This window comes from Periplaneta americana, chromosome 10 (assembly GCF_040183065.1).
Source record: "Periplaneta americana isolate PAMFEO1 chromosome 10, P.americana_PAMFEO1_priV1, whole genome shotgun sequence".
NCBI classification, from domain to species: Eukaryota; Metazoa; Arthropoda; class Insecta; order Blattodea; family Blattidae; genus Periplaneta; species Periplaneta americana.
Genome location: NC_091126.1, coordinates 83,122,967 through 83,133,203, shown reverse-complemented (window position 1 = coordinate 83,133,203; position 10,237 = coordinate 83,122,967). Strand labels below are relative to the sequence as shown.

At 36.9% G+C, this 10,237-nt stretch overlaps 4 non-coding genes across 4 annotated transcripts; 1 reads left to right on the top strand and 3 right to left on the bottom strand.

Moving 5' to 3' along the window:
- Positions 1-6,359: 6,359 nt before the first annotated feature.
- TRNAD-GUC (transfer RNA aspartic acid (anticodon GUC)) lies at positions 6,360-6,431 on the bottom strand. The gene has a single exon. It is a non-coding gene; the product is annotated as a tRNA-Asp (tRNA).
- A 213-nt stretch (positions 6,432-6,644) lies between these two features.
- On the bottom strand, positions 6,645-6,716 carry TRNAD-GUC (transfer RNA aspartic acid (anticodon GUC)). The gene has a single exon. It is a non-coding gene; the product is annotated as a tRNA-Asp (tRNA).
- A 213-nt stretch (positions 6,717-6,929) lies between these two features.
- Positions 6,930-7,001, bottom strand: TRNAD-GUC (transfer RNA aspartic acid (anticodon GUC)). Its single transcript has one exon. It is a non-coding gene; the product is annotated as a tRNA-Asp (tRNA).
- Positions 7,002-7,353: 352 nt separating this feature from the next.
- Positions 7,354-7,425, top strand: TRNAD-GUC (transfer RNA aspartic acid (anticodon GUC)). The gene has a single exon. It is a non-coding gene; the product is annotated as a tRNA-Asp (tRNA).
- Positions 7,426-10,237: the final 2,812 nt, after the last annotated feature.

Sequence of the window (10,237 nt, the reverse complement as noted above, 5' to 3'; positions counted from 1 at the left end):
GATATATTTAATACACCGGTACTGTATAAATAAATATATCTCGTAATACAAAAGAAAAAATAAGAGGAATACCCGCAAACAAGAGCAAAATCTACCAACATAAAAGAAAAATTTTACACGTGGGAAAGAAAATTAACAACACGAAACTCAATTTTCTAAAACTAAGAAGAAAGAAAGAAAGAAAGAAAGAAAGAAAGAAAGAAAGAAAGAAAGAAAGAGCTTGCTAATACAAACCGAAAGCAGCCATGACTAGCAGTACAGCGGTAGGTAAGACGTCTCCAAATTCGACTCCCCTCGTACATTCTAGTTAAGTTTAAACACTCCGCTGACCAGTTATCTTACTGGTTGAAATTCTGTTGTCATGGTTACCAGGGAGCAGAGTGATATAGCTGTCTCTCTCTCTCTCTCTCTCTCGCTCGCATAGAAGACACGACACTGCAGTCTGCTAGAGTGCTAATGTCAACTATACTGGTTACAGTGCTGTTATTTTTCGGTATGAATAAAATTATTTGTACTATCTGCAGTATAGCAAGCGGGCATCACCAACTGGATGTGGTCGACTTGACGTAACTTACATCTTAGTCACACTGAATAGTAAAATTAATATAAAAGGGAAAACGTCCATCATTTGCTATAACTTATTGATCTTAATTCAGCTGCAATTAATACTGTCATATTGTATTCTGGTAAAATATTAGGAGAGGCATGGCCTCCCTTGCCTCTCTTGAAAATCCGTCGCTGATGTTTAGTGAGCCAGAGCTGCGCTCATGTGTGGGTTCGATTTCTGCTTGGCCTGATTACCTGGTTGGGTTTTTCCCGATATAAAACATAAATGTCAGGTATACCCATTGCGAATTCTAGCCTCGTCTTGCTATCACCAATTCCATCATTACTATACAACCTAGTATCTGATACAGCATCGTTAAATAGCCGACTAAATAAACAACTCTGTGACATACTGTATTTCTGACCATGTTTAGAGACTCCCTAAAGAAATTTAAAAAAATATGTTCTTGCTCCTGTAATTGGGTTATTGCTAATTCTATATATTTTTTTTTTATTTTCTTTCTGTTAAGTACATTAATAAAATATTTTTATTTAATGATATCCTACTCAGCATTCTTCAGAATCAGCAAGTGATATTTCGTATTGCTAGGATAAGGTTTGTGAAATTCGTCACTGCATTGATATTTAAGGGACATTTAAGAACATGTTTATGAGGATATGCTTCAAACAGATGTACTGTCAAAAAGAAGGAAAACAAATCACAAGCGTGTCTACTGTGAAATCACCAACACAGAGAATTATCTTGACGTGCGATTTCAAGACTTTCATATACATAAGTTTTTGCAGCTCCTATCCAGTGAACATTTTCAAACATAATGGTTGTTGCTGTTTCAATGCCTTGCATCTAGCAATGAAGCCCTTAGCATTTGTGCTCTCCAATACTTCTGGGCTACAGTGTCTTCTGCAGATAGTGCATTGCAGGTCTTCAAGTGGCTCTCATTCTCCTCCTCTTGACTGTTGCACAGGGGACACAATGGTGAATTTAGAATTTGTAGTTTATGTAAGTGGATTGTGACGCGTCTCCTATAGCCTCTCCTATCCAAATCCCAACCTCTACCTGCTCGTGGTACACCCTGCTTTATCGAATGAGGATATGGGGACCGAGTAACAGCGGTATAACTGGATCATCTCAATGGAGGAAATGCCATTAAATATTCTAATAAATCTCTGGCCTGCCACGATGTGGAGGGACGTCCCCCAGGTGGCGGATGGGGGAAGGTCAGTGGATTTACTTATGTAATCCTCCCGGCTAGGTCCGAGGGACCCGATGACCAAAGACAGATGCGATTCTCCATTCATATTAGGGGTTTTTTTACTGGTGATTTAACTGCCAAAATGTAAAACTGGTGCCCGGTAAAAACAGTTATGATCCTGCCAAAACATCATGAGAATGTGTCCTAAGTTTCAAGATTCCGGAGGTAAAACTGTCCCCCTATCGGTTCTCCAGATGGGGACAACTTTAGACATATCTCATCGAGGAAACTCAAACATAATGGTACAGTAAGGAATACCTGGAAAAGATATTTAAAAGTTTCTTAGAAGAATGTGTTTGACTGTTTTTGTTTTATGCTGTGTTTTCTAAAAATTAATTTAAAATGTTTTATGAAAGTGATGAGTTTCAAAATAAAAGTTTCCATGATTTGTTAAAGTTCCATGCCGTAGTATCATGGATTAAGGCATCCTGCCTAGGACTCGTGCTATGGAATGCGCGCTGGTTCGAGTCCTCATGGGGAGGAAGAAATCTTCTCATGAAATTTTGGTCAGTGTATGGGACCGGTGACCACCCAGCATTGTGATGCACTTGGGACGCTACGATAGGTAGCAAAATTCGGTTATGAAAGCCAGCTATAACGGCTGGAAGGATCATCATGCTAACCACATGATTCCTCCATCCTGATTGGATGTCGTCCACCTGTACTTCGACATATGGACATGAGGTCAGCAGCCAGCTGGTCGGTCATGGTGCTTCATGGGCTGTCGCGCTTTGGATTATTACTATTATGAGTTGTTAAAACGATGTAACATCAAGTTTCCCACAACTAATGTTAATGTTTATGTCAGTATGTATGACTCTCGCGATCACAGTTGCTGTATAAGAATATTTTTCAGCTCTAAAAGAATAAAAACATAAACCCGCAACTACACAGGAGAAAAGAGGCTTCATACTTAGCAGTCATTCAATAGAATCCTGTTTACTGGAAAACATTAGAAATACTGCGGACTTCTTTAATAAGGTGCTCACTTTGCTCGTCTCACAAGAGAGAAGGATGAAGTTAAATTTCTAGTAAAAGTGGTAGGCCTACTGTAGTAGTGGTGAATATATCTGTATAAACTATAACCAACAATAGATATAATTAGGGCATCTAGGGCATAGGGAAAAAAAATTAGATGCAATTTTCGAACGTTTTTCAATAATAATAATAATAATAATAATAATAATAATAATAATAATAATAACAACAACAATAACAATGTGGACATAGAAAAGGCTTTTGACAGAGTGAAGTGGAATAAACTGATGGGGATCAAAAAGAAAATTTGTTGTGGATTGGAAAGATAGAAAACTGTTCAGTAATCTTTATATGAAATGAATCAAAGTCAGGATAGGAGAAGAAATGTCAGAAGGAAGTGAAATTGGGTGAGGAGTACGTCAAGGATATGCTTTATCACCTACCCTGTCCAACATCTATTTGGAGGATTTAGTAAGGAACTGTTTTCAGAACATGGGAGGAGTGATTGTAGGAGGAAGAAGAATAAAGTGCATAAGATTTGCCGGTGATATGGTGTTGTTGGCAGAAGAGGAAATGATACTAAAGGATATGCTACTGGAGCTAAATGACAGCTGTGAGCAGTATGGGATGAAGATAAATGCAAATACAGTGGAATCCCGATTATTTGTCATCCTATTAACCAATTGTCGGATTATCCGACTGTATTTCTCTCGCTTTTTTTTTTTTTTTTTTTTTTTTAGCTATAGAAATATATGAAGTTCTGTACATTATATTAACACGTTATTTTTTTCGAGAGAGGTTTATTACAAGACTTTGCCCTTACACAGTATGGTCTATTGTTCAAGTTGTTGTACTGTATAACTTCTATATAAAATGTCTTCCATGGGTATCAAAAGAAATCGTGTTGTACTAAATATCAAAAAGTGCAAATAGAGTGGTTGTGGAACGAGAAACTGTGGCTTATCTCAGAATACGTGATTGGAATCACAACTGTATGCGATTTAATAAAAATCAAGAATAAAGTGTATGAAGTACCTACGTAAATCTACATCAGATGTCCACTCTTCCTATCTTCCAACAGAATAGCCATTATAAGGAGATTTCTTGCAACTTAACAACTCGTTGTTAACAACCAGACTTAAATCAGTGAAGTTCTGATCCAGTACCTAGCATATTCAATAAAAAAAAACCATAGAGGAGCTTACGAGATTGTAAGCATTATTCATTAAATTTACGAGAATCTTTTATGGTACAGATTATCCGATTTTTTCGATTAATCGTTCAGTCCACCCCCTTCATTACCACAGATAATAGAGGTTCTACTGTAAGACGAAAAGCATGATCATAGGAAGAAAAATACAGAAGATAAACTTGCGAATTCTAAATGAGGCAGTAGAGCAAGTGGACAGTTTCAAATACTTGGAGTGTACTATAAGCAGTAACATGAGCTGCTGCCAGGAAGTCAAAAGGTGGATAGCAATGGCCAAGGAAGCTTTTTAATAGAAAAAGGAGCATTTTCTGCGGACCTCTGGAAAAAGAGCTAAGGAAGAGACCAGTGAAGTGCTTTGTATGGAGTATAGCATTGTATGAGACAGAAACATGGACATTACGACTAAGTGAAGCGAATAGAAGCATTTGAAATGTGGATATGGAGAAGAATGGAAAGTGTCAAGTGGACAGACAGAATAAAAAATGAAGCTGTGTTGGAAAGAGTGGGTGAAGAAAGAATGATGCTGAAACTGATCAGGAAGAGGAAAAGGAATCGGTTGGGTCACTGGCTGAGAAGAAACTCCCTTCTGAAGGATGCACTGGAAGGAATGGTGAACGGGTAAAGAGTTCGGGGTAGAAGAAGTTATCAGATCATAGACGTCATTAAGATATATGGATCGCATGAGGAAATGAAGAGGAAGGCAGAAAATAGGAAAGACTGGAGAAAGCTGAGTTTGCAGTGAAATACCTGCCCTTGGGCAGAACACTAAATGAATGAATGAATAATAATAATAATAATAATAATAATAATAATAATAAATATATGAAAGTGCTTTACCTACATTTTAGGTCACTGCTCCTCAATGTGTAAATGAAAGGGAAACATATTCATCACTGTCTCTACGACTGCTGTAGGACAAGTGCACATAACAACAGTAATCCCTAAGACTTGAAAGGCTCTGTTTTTTCTGCAACAAAGGCAGTTTTAACGCTCCTAAGATGATTCTTAGTGTCTGTAAAATCTTAAATCTTGCCCAAGGAACTGAAAGCAATGTATGTCACAAGTTTTTTAGGTCGCACTGACGAGAAGCAAATCAAAGCCTGTACAACCACTTTACATTCCTATTTATATTTTAGACATATAGTTATTTTTTAAAAATTCAACAATGTATCTTTGGTGGAAACATCAAATCTGTATCTGTATTAATGTATTAGTGTCTGTACTAAACACACTAGAACAATATGAACTATACAGACACACGAAAACACACCCCAACGAAATTCTCAACACACAACTCAATTTCAGAACACACACACGCTTTGACTCTACACTATACTACACGAACACACCCTCACAGGAAACAAAACGAGAGGTGCCAAGACCAACAACAACCAGTTCTGAGGATGACCCATAAATAGGTCGAAACATGTAAGCAAGATACGTTAGAATTTAACACAAGGAAGTCTCATCATACATATTGCGAAGTAATATGCTATAGTTAGACCTCGGATTTTAGGTTAAATGCCAATTTTTTCTGCAGGAATAAACTAACACTGTTGAAAAGCTTCATGTTTTACATAAAATGTTAACATTTGGTATGGGCTTTATGGTGCGTAAAATACCTATTTTTCCCCATTATGGGTTCTTTTAAAGTTTCAGAGTAAAAAAAACTGCCTATTTCTATTTTGTTAATCTATGTTTTTAATTTTTCGTGTAGCAATAATAGCCTTTATTAAACATAAATATGTACAACTATCAGTCATTTTGTATTTGTTTTGGAGGATTGGCTCGGGACTCTTAGAATGAGGGTGTTGAGGATATTGATGGAATGATGATGAGAGGAAACGGGAGAACCCTGAGAAAAACTCTGCTCGCCTGCTTTGTTCACCACAAATTTCTTTCTGACTCGGAATCGAACCTGGATTGCCATATTGGAAGGCAGAGAGGTTAACCAGTCCAACACGGGCGAGGTATTTTTAGTGCAGCAAGGAAAGAGAAAGTTTTGGCTCGAAGACATTGTAATAGTTTGGTTGTAGGAATGAAAAAATCCCCAGAATGTAACAGGTTTTGAGCATTTGAGCAGGTGGTAGGAATACAAAATAACAGTGTTGCGTGGATAGACAGAACCTTTTTACAAGCGCAAAACTAACAAAAGGTAGTCTCATAACAGAAAATTTAGGCTTATATGATCATTATGTCCTGCAAAGCCAATTATAAATAATGTGTTAATAAAAAATTAATTAGTTTAATTGTAATATTGAGACATATACGTATCAGCAGTCATAGAGAGCAATGAGGCCAATGAATTCATTAATAATATGTTGATTTGAATAATTTCGAGGGAAAAATTGTTCCGGAACCGGGTATCGAACCCGGGACCTTTGGTTTGACGTACCAACGCTCTACCACTGAGCTACCCGGGAACTCTAACCGACACCAATCCAATTTTTCCCTCTATATCCACAGACCTCAAAGTGGGCTGACAACCGTCAAGCAACCAACTTCGAGTGCACACTAACTCCGTGTGACTTAAATTGTGGTTTTCTGTTAACGAACAGTGACGTGTATTATGCAAATCAATATTTCAGGTATAACTCCCTGTAAAGATGATTTGAATAATTTCGAGGGAAGAATTGTTCCGGAGCCGGGTATCGAACCCGGGACCTTTGGTTTGACGTACCAACGCTCTACCACTGAGCTACCCGGGAACTCTAACCGACACCGATCCAATTTTTCCCTCTATATCCACAGACCTCAAAGTGGGCTGACAACCGTCAAGCAACCAACTTCGAGTGCACACTAACTCCGTGTGACTTAAATTGTGGTTTTCTGTTAACGAACAGTGACGTGTATTATGCAAATCAATATTTCAGGTATAACTCCCTGTAAAGTTGATTTGAATAATTTCGAGGGAAAAATTGTTCCGGAGCCGGGTATCGAACCCGGGACCTTTGGTTTGACGTACCAACGCTCTACCACTGAGCTACCCGGGAACTCTAACTGACACCGATCCAATTTTTCCCTCTATATCCACAGACCTCAAAGTGGGCTGACAACCGTCAAGCAACCAACTTCGAGTGCAGACTAACTCCGTGTGACTTAAATTGTGGTTTTCTGTTAACGAACAGTTAACAATTTTTCCCTCGAAATTATTCAAATCAACTTTACAGGGAGTTATACCTGAAATATTGATTTGCATAATACACGTCACTGTTCGTTAACAGAAAACCACAATTTAAGTCACACGGAGTTAGTGTGCACTCGAAGTTGGTTGCTTGACGGTTGTCAGCCCACTTTGAGGTCTGTGGATATAGAGGGAAAAATTGGATCGGTGTCGGTTAGAGTTCCCGGGTAGCTCAGTGGTAGAGCGTTGGTACGTCAAACCAAAGGTCCCGGGTTCGATACCCGGCTCCGGAACAATTTTTCCCTCGAAATTATTCAAATCAACTTTACAGGGAGTTATACCTGAAATATTGATTTGAATATGTTGATTATTATTCATAATTTAAGACATAATAAAATAAAGTTTCTAACCACAATGTTTTTACTGTCTTTATCACTGTATAGCATAATACTTCGTATTCACTAATTATTTGCATTGTTATAGTTATTGTAGTTTGAGTGGGTGAAAAATATTTAGGTGCCTAAAATCGTATTTCTAGCTGTCTGAAATTGTATTTTAGGTACCTTAACTGCATTTTAATGCATGTTTTTTTTTTTAATTATATTATAGCCTAGTTCAGGTGCCTAAAAGTTGGTTAATGGCCTAAATGTCCGAATTCTAGTTATAATGTATATAAAATATACCGGTAATGTATGTTTTTTCAGAAATCATTATGGCATTAATAGGTTTTCTTATCATTTGAGCAGACTCGATGAGCCTATCTTGTGTGATAAACTTGCGACAACATTGTACATGTTAGGAAGAGAGTGAGACAGAAATACTGTACCACACTTTTTCTTCTAATGGAGGCACCTTGCAGCAACAGTGTACTAGGCAAGGCCCATAAGAGAAATGCTTTTTTCTTAATGTGAAATCCTCTATAGTGAGGTTGAAAAGTAGGATGGCAGGGTTCATGTTGGTTGAAAGGAGAGGAAATTATACAAGATTCGGAGGGATTCTCTTGTTTAAAATTATAAAGAAATAGTGTTGATTTGAAGTATAGACTATGCAGTGGCTCTCAGAGCTCTTTTTAGGTGCAATTCACAAAAAAAAAAAAAAAAAAAAAAAAGGGGGATGGGTCTCTCAATGCTGAACAAAAAATAAAAATGTTCTTATATGTTATGCGGGGAAACCCAATTATAAAATTTGCATGGCAGAGGATATTGGTGTGCATCAGAGTAAGGTGTCTGATACATTTTGAGAAGTTGTCTAGTCTATTGTAGGGCAATCAAAAAACTGTACTGTTTCCTTCTACAACCAAGGCAATACAAAATCAGAGTGGCAACAGCGGTACAGGCTTCCTCATGTCATAGGAGCAGTTTTTTTTTTTTAGTAGGTTACTTTACAACGCTTTATCAACATCTTAGGTTATTTAGCGTCTGAATGAGATGAAGGTGATAATGCCGGTGAAATGAGTCCGGGGTCCAGCACCGAAAGTTACCCAGCATTTGCTCATATAGGAGCAGTTAGAAGGCATCCATGTGCTATGGTAATTAAGAAACCACAGGCACATAGTGACGAATATGTGAACCGAAAAGGAGTTGCAAGCTATATGTAATAGTACAGGATAATTAAAGTACATAAAATTGAATTGGTCATTTGTAAAACCACATGAGTCACAGAAAATAAGTTTCGAGAAAAATAGGAAAAACTATCTATAGCTAATGGATTTTATGTTAGCTCTGTGAAATTTTTACAGGATGACCATACTTTAGTATGTCTGATTATAAAACGCATTGTATCTTTATTATTTCATTTCATACCATCTTAATTTTTTTTTTTTTTTAAGTTCTTGGATTCATGTTGTTTTAACAAGTATCAATAAGAACAACTCCAGTATCCTGTTACAATTTGTAGTGTATTGTTTTTTGCAGTGTGAAATACATTATTATACAGTTTTCAATCAATTTATATTGTTATTTTTACTTGAGATTCAAAATGGTTCATTTCATTCACAAATTAAATACAAAATAACATAGCCGATTTAAAAAAAAGTTATTTCGAGCAATTCATTTTCAAAGCAGTGTGTCACATGTTTAATGGAAATGTATGAGTACACACATACACACATATCTTTATACATCTTGATTACACAACTTTTAACACTGTATCACTTCAGAATATGTATGATAAGACTTTCTTGTGTTAAATTCTAACGTACCTTGTTTGCATGTTTCGACCTATTTATGGGTCATCCTCAGAACTGATCGTTGTTGGTCTTGGCGCCTCTTGTTTTGTTTCCTGTGAGGGTGTGTTCGTGTAGTATAGTGTAGAGTCAAAGAGAGTGTGTGTTCTGAAATTGAGTTGTGTGTTGAGAATTTCGTTGGGGTGTGTTTTCATGTGTCTGTATATTTCATATTTTTCTATCATAGAACACTGTTCCTTGCACATGAAAGCAACAAAAATGGCAATATTATTATCTGTGCCATGTTTCTGACAATAACCCTACATAATTTCAAATAAATGCTTCTCGTTGACAGAACTAACAATGAGATCTTATGATAATGTAACATATTCCCTTCAAAACTTCATACTGATAACATAAATTAAACAATCGTATTGTACTTGCCTGCATGGATCTCCTTGCTTCCTTGCAACTATATTATTCCCTCTGTCAGAGACCCTTCTCTTTGCAATGCTTTATCCTCTCTTTTATACACATCTCTGATAATGACACCTTTTTGCGTATTTTTTCTTCTACAGATCTCTTGGAGCTACACTCACTGTCCAATATCTTGACAAAGAAGTGCATGGTAGCAAATGCATCATGGGTGCATCATGGCATTATTTGTTAAAACCATATAAGTCTGGGACTGATGTAGTTTTGAAAGGAACTCAATATTTTAATTTTATAGACTGCTTAGTAACGATCGGACTCATGTTGCTTCAACTGGAAATGATGCATCTATCCGTAGTGCTTGCTATAGTACCAGTAACTCATTTTCTTAAAAATGTGGACTCGTGTAGTTTTACAAATGACCGATTCAATTCAATAAAGATTTTTTCTTTATATCATAATTAATCTTACCTGGCATCTTTATTGCTGAGAGATTTGACTCTCCTTCC